This window comes from Podarcis melisellensis (assembly GCF_964234715.1).
Source record: "Podarcis melisellensis genome assembly, chromosome: 2".
NCBI lineage: Eukaryota > Metazoa > Chordata > Lepidosauria > Squamata > Lacertidae > Podarcis > Podarcis melisellensis.
Genome location: NC_138529.1, coordinates 4564445 through 4579295, shown reverse-complemented (window position 1 = coordinate 4579295; position 14851 = coordinate 4564445). Strand labels below are relative to the sequence as shown.

The 14851-nt window shown below is 43.5% G+C and overlaps 1 protein-coding gene and 1 long non-coding RNA gene across 4 annotated transcripts in view; both read left to right on the top strand.

Annotated features, from left to right (window-relative positions):
• Positions 1 to 14851, top strand: part of LOC309362589 — a 97940-nt gene that overhangs the window by 4841 nt on the left and 78248 nt on the right. The window lies entirely within an intron of this gene.
• Positions 1 to 14851, top strand: part of STAT6 (signal transducer and activator of transcription 6) — a 58831-nt gene that overhangs the window by 15858 nt on the left and 28122 nt on the right. The window contains exon 1 of one of the 3 annotated variants that reach the window (XM_081898124.1): positions 10236 to 10257. The exons of the other annotated variants lie outside the window; for them this stretch is intronic. The gene's annotated coding sequence lies outside the window, so the exon portion shown is untranslated. Of the gene's footprint in view, positions 1 to 10235; positions 10258 to 14851 lie in introns of those variants that run through there. 3 annotated transcript variants of the gene reach the window in all.

Genomic DNA, 14851 nt, shown 5'->3' with positions numbered 1-14851 from the left:
TCTGTATTGTGGGATACTCAGTTTGCACATTGAATAGGAGCAGTATCACCTGTTTTCCCCTACACAGAAGATACATCACTCCCTATAATAGCAGACTCAGAGGGTGAGTGCCAACCTGAATGGAGCCAAGATGTGGCCACTGAGAAACAAGAGGGAGGTAGCTGTTTCTTAGGGGAATCCCAAGGTTTATAGATGTACCCTCCAGAAAAAAAGCCTTTACAAAAACCTAAGGAGGCAACCCACCCCAAAAAGCGACTCACCGAGGATTGAGCATTCTGAGTAACTATGGAGAGCTGATGTCAGATAGGAAATCCCGAAAAGGAGGTGGAGGGAAGTGCTCTTTACAGTTTATAGCAGGGGTTGCTGGAGAGCAGCTTCTATCATCATATCTGGCCACCAATCACGGCTGGGGCTGATGGAAGTCCAATGACACATGGAGGGCCACATTCTCCCCACCATGGCTTAAAGTATCCTGGACACTTCTATTGGGAAGTGAAGAAACGCTGCAACCTTTCACTTGCGTGTCCCAATCATTTTGCCACGTTAATAAATATTGAGAGCTAGCCCTTCCTTTTAAATAGCTTGGTCTACATACCACCTCCTTTGCAGGCAGCCCCAATTATGGTTTTGAAGCTCAACAGACCTAGCCTTGTAAACTGCTTGGATGAGAAACGTCTTGTATGCAATCCACTCAGAACAGTATAAAGAAAGGCTGGAGATGTACACCTTAACCTTGCTCTAATACAATATATGTGATTCATATGATGCCGGTAAATCCTGGTTTGGGGAAGTGTGCTCCATTCTCTGGATGACCTTGGATAAAGCAGTCTGGAGGGTGCAAAGAAGCTTGCTGTCATTGTTTACCAAAATGTCCTTTCTTGAATAAGATTATAACTTTCAGCTGCTGTCTTCCCCATTTGCTCATTTAGTTAACGTACAATGTTAACTGGACAATGTGCTTTTCTCCCTCCCTTTGTGGAGGATAAGGCTGTTGGTAGGTACTGGGAGGCAGTCTGCCTTTGACAATACCAGTTTGCTGGGAATCCCAAACGGGGAGAGTTCTGTTGTGCTCAGGTTTTGCTTGGGGGCTTCCCATAGGCATCTGGTAGGACAGGACGCTGGACTAGATGGGCCACTGGCCTGATCCAGCAGGACTATTCTTACATGCTTGCCTTGTTCTAAGAGCTTATCAGCTGATAGAATCACAAGGATGCTTCAGACGACCTGCACTATTTATACAGAGCGGCAGCTTCGGAGAAGTTCTAGGACAGCAGGTGTTTTTGTGGCTGTCTGACATTGAATAGCTGCATGTATTTCTGGCCTGCATCACTGCTTGAATGCGAAAAGTATCAGCTTCAATCTCCAGCATCTCCAGGTAGCACTGAAACCCTGGAGAGCACAGGTGTGCAGAAGAGAGTGAAACTTGCAGTTCTGAGAGAGAGAAATAGAGCGGTTTTTGGGTGTTGTGTCAGAGGAAGTTCTAGACAGAGGAAGTGTGAGTGACATCCTAGTTGGTGATTTGTGCACTTCCTCTGTCAGGGAGATGCTTTCCTGGCTCCCTCCCAATGCTTTCAGACAGAGGCTCTTGGAAGTGTGAAAGAGATAGATGCAGCACTTTGCAGTTGCAGATCAGGATTAGGGCAAGAAGTTCAGAACTGGACAGAAGCAACAAAGGTGTCCCAACAAGCTTCCCCACTCTTCCTGCTAAGCTTTAACCTACAAGGTTTTGGGCTTGCAAGACTCCCTCACCTTATGAGAATGTTGGGATTACAAGCATGCCCTCCTTTGGGGCGCGTGGGTCTGCTCCCATCCACAAAAACAACACCTGGTTCTAGGCATCACAGCTCCACCCTCCTGCTCATCCTGTTCAGTTGCAGCTTCCTCCTTGGCTGATCAAAGGCCAACTCAGCCTCCACTGAGGCTTTTCTGCACCGCCACATGCAGCAGAGCTGGCACCTCCAACTTCCAAAGCAACTGAAGTCCGAGTGGAAAGGGGCAATTCTCCCTCCTCCAATCCAAGTGCCCACAATTTCCACCATATGCTTCCTCCTCCTCCTCCTCCTCCTCCTCCTCCTCCTCCTCCTCCATCAGAGCCTGATCCTGACAGCACTGCAGGGCTCATGACAGATGCATGAGGCAGGTGCGCATTTACTGTACTGGACTTTACATTAGAAGCATGAAAAGTGGGAGGGTGTGTGTCCTTTTTGCATCTGAAGTTCAACATATCTATTGCTGAGTGAAAACTTAAAAAAATGGGAAGTCCCAGTGTGAAGAAAAACCTTGTGTTGATATAGGAATCTCATATTCAACAACCCAAATAAAAACAATAAAAAAGAAAAATATTGTCAGGTAACACCTTATAGACCAACTAAGTTTGTTCTGGTATAAGCTTTCATGTGCATGCAGATGCCAGAAGAAACTTAGTTGGTCTATTATTTTTATTTCGACTGCATCAGACCAACACGGCTACCTTCCTGAATTCAACAACCCAGTTTAGAACCATAAAATCATAGAATTATTGTAGAGTTTCAAGGGATGCCGATGGGTATATTTTCCAACCTCCAACCATGTAGGAATCTCAACTAGATCATACATGACACATGGCCATTCAACTGTATTGTGTGACACACCTACACACTGCAGCTGACACACTAATGTGTTGCAACACACAGTTTGGAAAGCTCTGTTATAAACCCTTTTGCAGCACAGAAAGATGTTGACTTTACAGATGTTCCCATGTGACAAGATATGCAAGCACGTTTTAAGTAAAGTTTAGGACTCTACAGTTCCAGGCCCCCGGGCCCCGTTCCTTTTGAACCTCTCTGTTTTGGATCCTTTCTCTATCCCCTTTAGGGATAGAGGAGAAATTCAGTGTGGTTCATATTGTTACATGCCACCCCAGTCTCCAAGGGGTGTTTCCTCCGGAAATGAGTCCCAGCGGAGACTGTGGTGTCTTTAGGACGTATGCTTTATTTACACACATATAAAACCTGAGCCTACGATGGAAGAGTTCAAAGCATTACACTCCCTAAGGGTTCTGTTTCTCCTGTTGCTGCTGCCTTGGATTTGCATTGTCAGCCCACATTGTGCTCTGACCTCCTCCCCACCTGCTCTCCAGCTTGTGGTGTTTCACAGACTGACACCTTCTCCCCTCAATCACACCACAGCCAGCTCAAATCCAAAAAATGTCCTCCTAAAAAAACCTCTGGCATTGTCTTCTGATTAACAATCTCAGAGCTCAGGGAGGGGCTCTCCCCATTTGCTGGCTGGCGCAGAATCTTTGCTTTGCTGATGTCCCACCTCCCTGTTCTCTGCTGATGGTCTGTCTCTAGTGATTTCCTTAGCACAGAAAAACTGGTTTGGCTTGTGTCTTGACACTGCTAAATTAAACATCTTAATACTCCCAAACATTGATTAAACTCCAACACTTACTAAATCCCAGAATTATGGGTGTCTGGTACCCACAAACTCATAACAATATTTTAATTTGAAAGTGGGTCTGTTTCTGTGGTCCTACACCATGTAATATTCCCCATAGCAATTCCACAGTCTGTGTCCCTATGGCCAGGGCAAAATTTAAGCAGGTATTACCATGGCAGCAATATCAATGCATTGCAGAAAAAAAATGAGCATTTGCTGGTTGATTTATTTTATTTTATTATTAGCACTTTGGTAGGGGGGCGGGCAGGAAGTAAGAAAAAGGCAAATGCTAGCGGTTCAAGTCAGAGATGGAATCATGTTACAGGATCTGTTGTGCAAGCAACCAAGGCAAGTTAAAACTCTCTTTCCTGCTTGGCAAGGAAAGTAAAGGGAGGGTGTTAATGGTAGTCTGTCTCCCAAAGCTAATCCACTGAAAGGGCTCTGGGTGACCTATCCTGAAAGGAAAGCTGATGAAAATCAGGTTCTTCATATTTGCATTAATTTTTATTTATGTATTTATTTAAAGCATTCCAATCCTACTCTTCAACCAAAAATGGTTGAACGTCAGTGATAAAGCAGTCCCATCCCTCAGATTTACAATCTAAAAGATTCAACACAAAAGGGAAAGGGATTGGGAGGGCAGAGGAAAAAAGAAAGCTCAGGTACGAAACTACAGAGTTCTTGAAATAATCAGTTGAGATGCAAAGATTTCAAGGAGGATCCAGAAGTTGCCTGTCTTTCTGCAGAGCAGAGGGAGAGGTCGTTCTGCAATCCCGTTTCTCTTCCTCTCCAATTGCCTTCGGAATTACATTCTTATGTTAACAAACATTTGCTACAACCGTCTGCAAAAAAATGCATTCTTTTGTTTTTAGGGTTCAACTGAAATGAACAGAAATTGAAATCACGGCCAGTCAAACTTTACTTGGCACTTCCACAGCTCTTGGCTGGAAATCTTGTTGGCTTCAGTAGAATATATTTTACTTCCATAATTTATTGTGTTTAGGTTTTGGCTGCTAGTTGCTTTGCAAAGGAGATGTTTTTCCCCAGCTGCTCTGGTTCAGTTTTTGCAAAGTTTTAAAGTCTTTTTGTTGTTGTTACTGGTATTATCAGATGGGCAGCAAATTATGTGCAAGTACATTATAATACAGTACAATCTACCTCCCAAAGGGAGTTGGTAACATTGGCGGCAGGGGGAGAGGCAGGAAGATAAAGAGATGCAAGTATGATTTTTTTAATGACATCTGGCATTTGATAATGTTCAGATTCTTAAAGGACATGACAGTTTAAATTGGCACTTTTCAGTGCAGTAGCAAGATCTGTTACAGAAGGATCACAAATGACATTGTGATTGTTTTCCTGGTATACAGTAGATTTTTATTAATGTATTTTTATGGTCAAGATGCTAGAATTCATGTCTTTGTGCTTGAGTGGGGGCTGAAAAAGAAGCAGCTTTTGTGGTTTCAGTGTGGGCAAAAAAGGGGAACAATCTGTGTGTTTTGTGCTTGCTGGAAAAGATTGTTAAGAGGTTTAAGGTGGATAGAAGCATTCTATGTGGCTTTGGACATTTGGATATCTTATACGTTCAAATTACGATGGCTATATTGATGGTTACTATATTCTCTCAGTGTGAGCTGGTGGGTGTGTTTTCTTTTCACTATTGTTTTCTTTTCTCTGTGTTCCTTCCTTTGTTAATTTCTTATAAAATACTCTTTTGAAAGAAAGGAAAGGCTTTGGGGAGCTTGACGGATGTTGTTTGGAACTGGGAAGCTTGTTCCCCATCTGCTTAACCTATATGTATTCTCAATGTGAGCTGGTCTGGGTTTTTCCCTTCTCTTTTTTCCCTGTTAAATTTGTTATAATTTTATTTTAAAAAAGAAAGGGTTTGGGGGAGCTTGATCAATGTTGCTTTGAGACGAGTACTGCCACCCTGCTTGGAAGCTTGCTGCCCCTCTACTCAACCTATATGTTTGCCGAGGCATCTTGCATTTTCCTATAAAGGAAAAAAAAACCCTAATAAATGGCTGTTCTTAAATTCTGTACCTTGGATATGTGAGAGAGAGGTCTGAAACACTGTTTGGGTTCACTGGAGGGGAAATACATATTCTGCACTTATGCTAATTAACAGGAAGCCTGCAAGTGAGCATTTGTCATATCTTGGTTTCCCCCCTCTTTGAAGATAACATGTATGGCTTGAATTTGGGCTTTTATTTATTTTTAATACAGTCTGTTGTTGGAGGGGTTGGTTGCTGGAAGAAGCAATAAAGACAGAGTTTGTGACACTGAGAGGTGTTGGACACATGAAATGAATTTCAGAGAGTTAAAATCCATGCCCTGGATTCCCTAAAGTAGCTACCAACTGCTTGGTCCCTGCCCCCCCCCCCAATGCCCAATACAAAACAGTATTAGGTGTAGGTCTAATAGGTCTTTTGTTCATGTGATTTTCTTAATAAATACTAGTTAGTTCAACTTGTGTCAAAATCCTCCATTCGGCCAGTGTTTCCAAGTTGTCAGTGTTTATACTAATTTTTTTTTTTTTAGATTTGCCTTGAGACAGTCTTTAAACCTCTTTTGTTGACCACAAGCATTGTGCTTTCCGTGTTTAAGTTCGGAATAGAGGAGTTGCTTTGGAAGACGATAATCAGGCATCTGCACCACATGACCAGTCCAGTGAAGTTGATGTTGAAGAATCATTGCTTCGACACTGGCGATCTTTGCTTCTTCCAGTACACTGTCTGTACATAGTAAAACGTAGAAACAGCCAGGCTGCCTTATCTCTTTGAAATTACTTAGAAGGGTGTCTGCACTTTTGTTTCCAGAAATGACTGTATTCCAGAGATTCCAATGCTGAACTTCTAAATCTGTGGAAAGGACAAGGAAAGGACCTTTCATTTGTACTTTGTTTTAAATTACTTACTTCTCTTTTTGTGGGCCTGCCTGCACCTGGGAATGTGATTTAGAGTATTTGCAATCTGTTGGTCTGCTTGGGACGGTGGGAAGGGGCTTTTAGGTGGTGGTGAGGGGCTGCTAGTTGTTTCTTTGTTTGCTTGCTTAAAATTGAATGCATGAATATTTGTGTGTATGGAAAAAATAAGGGTGCCTTCATATTTTCCTTTATAACTTTCTAGTAGGCTTTGAGTCTTATTTCTGCTTCTTTTTAGTGACAGTTCAGAACCTCTGCCCCCTACAGGCAGGGGCCCTGGTGCAGTCGCCCCATTTGCCCCATTATAAATCTGGGCGTAAATGAGAGCTATGTCTACCTGTCTCAAGATTTCCTTGTTTATGTCAATAAACCTTTATTTTATTTCATTTCATTAAAAAAGATTTCCAGCCTTTTTGCTAGTGAATTTTGTGGCACATGTGATAATAGCTGTTGCAATAGTGTGCTATAAATGGCTCTTTATTAAGTACCTCTTAACTGCAGTCTTGCCCCCAACTATCTAAATTAGATGGTTTCTGACCCTCTCCCTTGTAATAGTTAATGAGTAAATGCAATGGCTTGACTTACTGTAAAAGCTTGAAACCGCTACAGGCAGAATCACACATTGAAGTACATCCTGATTGTTTCAGATGCTTCATCGGGAGGCTGACATATTTTTTTAATAGTCACTCATTATTTCTAGTAGCTGGAGGACAGCTAGACCCAGCTGCCTCGCGTTACTCAGAGTTGAAGGAAGACAGCAAAGGGACCAGCCGTGCTTCAGGTGAAGAGGTCAGAATGCTGAGGATGAAATAAGAAGTCTGAGACACAAGAGTGTAAAAACATTCCCTAGAATACAGTGCTAATATATACTGAAAAATCTGGACCAAATTATTCAGATGCAGTACTCTCCTTGGTCATTTCTGGATAGGGGAGCCCTGCATTTCTTCTTGGTGTGGTACAGCAGCTGGCTCCAGGGGCCCCTGGTGAACCAGTGTGGTGTAGTGGTTAAGAGCAGTGGACTCGTAATCTGGTGAACCGGGTTCGATTCCCCGCTCCTCCACATGCAGCTGCTCTTGGGCCAGTCACACTTCTCTGAAGTCTCTCAGCCTCACTCACCTCACAGAGTGTTTGTTGTGGGGGAGGAAGGGAAAGGGGAATGTTAGCCGCTTGGAGACTCCTTCAGCTAGTGATAAAGTGGGATATCAAATCCAAACTCCTCTACCCTGCTTCTGATTTCTTGTTCCTGAATCTTCAGAGAAGCAGGTACCAGGTTTAGGAAGTCAACAAGGAGCCAGACTGGAGGAAACTGGGCATCTAAACTGCAGCAATAGAATAATAGAACACTTCAGTGGTTTTACTTAGAGAAGACTCACTGAAATTAACAAGCCTAACTTAGTCACTCCCATTAATTTCAGCTGGTCTGCTCAGACTAATGTTGGCTACACTGAGTGAAGAATTTGAGGCCATCCAGATCTTGTTGGTCTCCAGCTCCGATCAGACCAGCCAGCAAAGTCAATAGTCAGGGATGATGGGAGTTGCAGTCCATGACCATCTGGAGGTCCTCATGTCTTTTGGCCCTGACATATATGATAGCAAAATAGTTCTAGAATTAGTTGTCAAAGCAGTGAAGCTGACTTTCAACCAGCCAAACTAATGCAATTGGCAGATAAACTCCAGGGAAGTGTTGGGTTCACACACCAGAGAAAACTGACACACATATAGAGGAAAAAGTGCAGAAAAGACTTTCTAGTCTTTGTGGTGTGATCAGTTTTTTTGTCACAGTTCTTAGTTTTGTAGGGAAAGAGTGGGCTGAGGCCTAGCTCATTGGAGGCTTTTTTGGCAGTGAAGAGAGATTTTAGTGCTGTCAGGAAATTGCCAGGATCTGATGAGTAGCATGTGTTACCCATTCCCGCAGCTGGGATGCTGACACTGATTCTCAGACATATGCGTAAACTAAAATCATGTGTGCTTCTGAGAGCAGAGCCATAGCTACAGAGGACAGGGCTAGCCAGGTTTATTGCCCCGGATGAAGCCTCCCAGCATGTGTGTGTTTGTTTGTGTATGCAAATATGTGGGGGGGGGTGTGCCAAACTGGGTCTTTGACCCAGGTGAAATAAAGCCTACTTCCGTCCCTGTCTGAGGGTACTTCTGGACAATATATTGCAAGGGGCATTAAAGTGCATAGCAGAACTTTATGTTTGCCCAGTTAAAGTGGATTAAAGCGCTCTGTTGCCCTAGCACAACAGATCCACTAAAAAAAAAGACTTTGCATGGTTTGGAAAGTGACTGGGAAATGATTGAAAAGTGCAGAATGAACAAATGATTAATGGGAAGACATGTAAGCGTCCTGCAAGAAAATTGGGATGAATACAAGACAAATCCTAATGGTTGTTTAACCACCCCATAAGCAAATTAGATTGGATGCTCAGTAAGGACCATCCATAATCTAACCAATGTGTAAGCAAATTAGAATGCTGAATAAATAGGTTGCCTGGAGGAGCTTAGTTGGAGAAACAAGAACTTCTGAATCTTCAGGTTAAAGACCTCAGCCACACACTTGCGCTGGTCAGAAATTGTTCCTTTAAATCATCAAGTCATCTTGCCTTTTGCTGTGGCAAACCTGTCTAGTGTGAGATTTCTGCCCCTTTCAGGTGTTTGTGCTTCTTCCCCTTTTACCTTTTGTAAGTGCTTAAAATAACATAATTGCTCTACAGGATCTCTTACAGATCCATTCTTTTGACCCCTTTCATGTAAATTTTTCTTCCCTCTACTTTTTTGAAAGACGTGTTTTTAAATAACAGGATCAAATGCAAATTTTATCTGAGTGGTAACTGTGTTAGGGTTCATCCACCTGTACCTTTGCTCCACATTTCTAGACACAGGTCCAGGCTCTCCAGGTCCCCCATTATTATTATTATTATTATTATTATTATTATTATTATTATTATTATTATTATTTACCCCAGCGCTTTCCCTGTGAAAACCCGCTGTTTACTGCTGCACTGGAGCAAACAGGAATCTGCAGAAAACCTGAATTGCTGTTTGCTCCGATTCAACGTTCCAGAGTGGGTTTTCTTGGGGGAAGCGGGGGGAGTGCTTGGACATGGACCAGGAAATTTCAGAGCTGTGCCCAGAAAGCACAGAGCAAGTGTGGCTGAGCCCTTAGTGCAGTGGTTTTCAACCCGTGTGCCGTGGCATCCCCATTCCTATTTAATTTTGGCGTTCAGCCTTTTCTCACTTTCGTTCTTCTCACACAAACCAAACTCCTGTAGATGACTAGCTGAGCAACTGTGGGGGGTGGGGGGAAGGTTTGTAGGGTGAGCCGTGAGAAAATCTTACAAAAAAACCCAACCTGGTCCAGCTCATAGTTATCAAGGCAGGTTTATCTGTTTCTGCCCTGTTCCCATCCTAGGGGTTTGTAAAAAGCCTAGGGATTAAAAACAACACAAATTGCACCGCATGGGCCTGGACTAGATGATGTGCAGTGTGCATAGGAATTTGTTCATATTTTTTTCAAAATATAGTCTGGCCCCACACAAGGTCTGAGGGACAGTGAATTGGCCCCCTGCTGAAAAAGTTTGCCGACCCCTGACTACGGCTACAATCCCACCAAGAGATTCCTTTGTGCAATCCCCATGGCTTATGGGTTGGAGCTGAGCAACCAAATAAGTTTCATAGCTGTGCGAAGATCTGAAGGGCAGGTCTCCACCATTCAAGCCCAATGCTTGGCTACTCTGCCACATTGACGTAATATAAATATATTATTGATATAGCTTCATCTTGAGCTGCTTTCTTGATTCATTAACACCTTTTTCGTTGTTGTGTGTGTGGTGGTTTTGTGCTATGGTAACCTCAAGATTCACACTTGAAGCCTAGACCTCGGAGGAGGAGGAGAATCATTAGCAAGTGGGTTTTAAGTAAGTTGAGTCTAAATACATCAGAAAAGCTTGCTAAAAATAATTAAGAAGCACGACAGATTCTTAAATCTACTTTGGCTTGTTTGAAGAAAACTCTGCTTAACTCTCATGGGATGGCTTGTTTTTGGAAAACATGAGAAAGGGCACGTCCGCAAGATAATTTTAACATAGAACAGCTATAACATCATGATGTACTCTCAAGTCAGGGGCTGTTTGTGGGTGAAGTGTATAGAGCCTAATCTGGGCTAGGGAGGTGTGTGTATGCAATTCGGATGCACAGCATTTGCCAAGTGACAACTTTCCACAGTGTACATTTAACTGATCAGCAAATGGATTATCTCTGAGCCAAACTAGAAGTTAGGAGGAAATGCATGAGCATGTCTCCCAATGCCGGGCTTGTTATTTTTCTTGAGTCCTCTGAAAACCTTTTGACTTCCCTGCCATAAACCATCAGTCCCTCCACCCACATCCCTAAGGCATACTTCATCAGCTTTCTTTTCCTGACTTGGGTGGAGCTTCACCTTGCCCTACCTGCACTTTGACCTTTTTCTTTAATCATGCAAACTCAGCCCCTTTAAAAGCAGGTGCACCTGCACCCAGTTGGCAATTGACAGTAGAGGAGGTCTGGTGGAGCTGGTCTGCCACATCGAAGCCAATGGAGTGAGCTCTGCTACCCAGCCATCCCACTGCATACTTCACAGTTGATGTATGTGTCCCTATCCAGCCACAGACCCACATAAGTCTGTGCAGGAAAAGTATCTCTCATGCCAAAAGCCTTGGGGAGGGAATGCTTAACCCTTCCACTTCTGAGACTTTCCTCCCAAATAGGTCCAGAACCCTAAAGCAGCTTGTGCAGGGAGTTTTAGGGGGAAATGGGTAGGGAGGGAAGTCGGAGATGGAGAGCCTTACCCCGCTTGTTGCTGAACTTCAACTCCCATCATCCCTGACCGTTGTCTATACTTGCTGGCATTGATAGTCCAGCAACAACTGGAGGGCCAAATGTTCCCCAGTTCTGGGTTAAGTATTTCCTTCTTCCGCTCCTTGTGTTCCGCAGCCCATTGTGGCACAGGGTTGCAGTGTAACATGGAATTTGCAACCCTTGATATTTCCTTACAAGTCTTGTTTTCCTTTCTTACATATTTGTATCCAATCTTTTCCATCATGGGACCCAAGGTGGCATGTTTGTGATGCTCAGGTCCAGGCGCTGGGTGACCAGACCCAGAACTACTTAGTTTCAGCAAGGTGCTAGCTTCATAGAATTGTAGAGTTGGAAGGAATTTTAACTAAAGCATCCATGGCAGATGGCCATCCAACTCTTGCTTAAAAACCTCCAATGAAGGAGAGTCCTACAGCTGTGGAACAGCTCTTACCATTAAAAAGTTCTTCAAGATGTTTAGTCGCAATCTCCTTTCCATTGGTTCGGGTTCTAGCAGGAGAAAACAAGTGTGCTCCATCTTCCATGTGACAGCCCTTGAGATATTTGAAGATTACTATCATATCTCCTCTCAGTCTCCTCTTTTCCAGGCTAAACATACCCAGCTCTTTCAACTGTTCCTCATAAGGCTTGGTTGCCAGACCCTGGATCATCTTGGTTGCCCTCCTCTGCACGCTTTCCAGTTTATTAATATCCTTCTTCATCTGTGATGCCCACAACTGGCCACTGTACTCCAGGTGTGGTCTGACCAAGGCAGAATAGAGTGGTGCTATGACTTCCTTGATCAGGACACTGTCCTTATGTTGATGCAGCCCAGCTTTATTTGCCATTTCACCACACTGTTGACTTGTGTTAAACCTGTGGTCTATTAAGAACCCTAGATCCTTTTCTAGCTCCTGTGCCTTCAGACCAGATGCTAAGATCAGTATGTCCCTCTTTCCCTCTTTCCATGATTTTTGGGAACAGCTTGGCTAGTTGCTGAGCCAATTGAAGCAATTGGCGGTGGAGGGAGGAGCTTCTCCAGGGTGGGAACTAGGTGGGGTTTCAGAGTGGGACAGGGTTTGCTGTGTGAGACAGTGTGCTGGATTAGATGGGCCTTTGGCTCTTCTTATGCTCAGAGCAAAGGAGGCAAGAGATGAGGCAAGGCAGTGCAATAAGCTATTCAGACTGGAGAGTTACAGAAGTTTATGTAGATGGGTTGCCATGTAGCCTGCAAATGTTGTGGTTTCTTTGTCCACACACCCCCATGCCCCGTCTCCTTCCTGTTGTGTGACACTTGCTCACTGCAGCAGCTGAGGGAGGAGTAGGGTGGAAGTGGGTGGGGGAGAGGTGCAGATGACAAGACCGGAGGAGGAACCGACTTGGCTGCATTGCTTTCCCGATGCATTTGGGGGATTTAAATGTACAGGACAGATCTCTCTGGATTCTAGGCTTATAACCTTGTATGTATGAGTGAGTAGCATGGTGCAAGTCACCTGACATCCTAACCCAGAAGAAAATAATCCTAGATTCTCCTTTTTCTGTCTTACTATATTGGGGCTGAGGGAGTGGAGTACTGATACCTGTTTTCCTCAGCCCTTTACCTCGTGTACAGAGTGTACACTTAACACTCCATTTGCATTAACTATTCATCCTCTAAAGTCTTGCTTCCTAGTTTGTTAGTCCTCCCCCCACCCCACCTCCCAGTTTCCAGTGGGATAAAGCTGGAGATCTAAGAGATCTGCTACAGGACAATAACAAGAGCTTTTATTTTACTGTATTTTAATTGATTTTATTATTTGCTCCCCTAGGCAAGGGTGTGCAACAGGCTCAGAGGAGGATGGTGGGGCAGGAGAGACTATGCCGCATCCTATTTTGCTGGTACTGATCTGTTAAATCTCCAGATTACAACTTGGCAGCTCTACTCTAGTTTTTCTTCTTGTTTACACTGGGAAGAGCTGCTCCCTGCTCCCTAGAGAGAAACAAAAAACTGCTTGAGTGCTAAACTTCTTTCCAGGAGTACTGAATTGTTTGGTTAGGTGTCTTTCCAGGAGTTATTTGTGCTCCTTTCCAAGAGCTGCAGTGTGAGCTTGAATGCTCTTCAGCTGAGGGATGGTGTGGAACTTTGCCTACTGATGTACATAATTTGAGAGGTGAATGTCCACTGTGGAATCCAGCTTGCCATGTTTTGTTTAGATGTGCAGTCTTCTCTCTTAGATCCAGCTACAGGGAAACCAGCTTTTTCTAGCTGTGCATATAGGGATGCTGGGGATTCAGTTCATATTTTAATACAAAATTCCCTCATCTGCACTTTCTGGAACATTGTGCAAAGTGAAACTCAGTTATCCTTAAAATGTTGCACTTGTCTGAATTTGTGATGCCGTTCTCCAGCCAAGGAATGTGTCCAAAAATGCATATGCTAGGGTGCATATGCCTAGGACCCACATCCCTACGGGACCACCTCTCCTGGTCTGCCCTGCGGAGGACCTTAAGGTCCACAAATGACAACTTTTTGGAGGTCCCAAGTCGCAAGGTGGTTGGATTGGTCTCAACTAGGGCCAGGGCCTTTTCAGTACTGGCCCCGACTTGGTGGAATGCTCTGTCACAAGAGACTAGGACCCTGCGGGACTTGAGAGCTTTCCACAGGGCCTGCAAGACAGAGCTGTTCCACCTGGCCTTTGGTTTGGACTCAGTCTGACCCTTATGTTTCCCTCCCCTTACAGTTTTTATCTATGGGCTACTTTTAAAATGAGGCCGCATTTTAAATTGGTTTCCCCCCCCCTATTATGTTTATTGTAATTTTACTGGTGTTATCTGCCCTGAGCCCAGCTCTGGCCGGGAAGGGCGGGGTATAAATAAAATTTATTATTATTATTATTATTATTATTATTATTATTATTATTATTATTTTTATTATTTTTATTATTTTTATTATTTTTATTATTTTTATTATTATTATTAATGGGTGCATAAAAATGCATATGTTAGTGAAAATAATATACAAAACTGCATTGCATATGGGGAATTACTTGCAAAAATGTGTATATTGGAGAAAATTGTATACAGAAGTATGTGTATCAGAGAAATAAACAATATAATGCTGATGAGTTCTCATGAGCTTTTTTTAAAAAATGCAAACTGATGTGGAAATGCAGAGAACTCCGTTTAAGATTAGAACAATTAAAAAATCTGAAATTGACAGATTTGTCCACACCCTGGTGCAGAAAACCAGCTGATTGTAAACTTCATGATATCACTAACTCACCCCCGAGACCACAAACAGCAGCAGTTTTTCATCATTTTAAAAATGAATTCCCAGTCATTCGGACTCTGCTGGGCAACAGCACAAAGGGCCTCAGCAGCAGATCTCAGTGCAGGATAATATTAGGGGGGGTGCTGCTTCAGATAACTGGATCCTAAGTTATTTAGGGTTTTACACATTGGCACCTTGCACTGGGCTCAGTGGTGAACCTGGTGCAGTTGTGTGGATTTGCTGTGCTTTGTTCATTAGCTTTCTGCAGGGCATCCAACCCCCCAACCCCCCTCCATATCATCCTGAATTTTTCCTGTGGTTCCTCCTCCTTTTTTGGATGACAGACAAATGGAAGAATAACATCATCTGTGCAAGTGTAAATGCCTTTAGCACTACTCGTGCCTTTTTTAAAAGGTGAGGTTTTGACG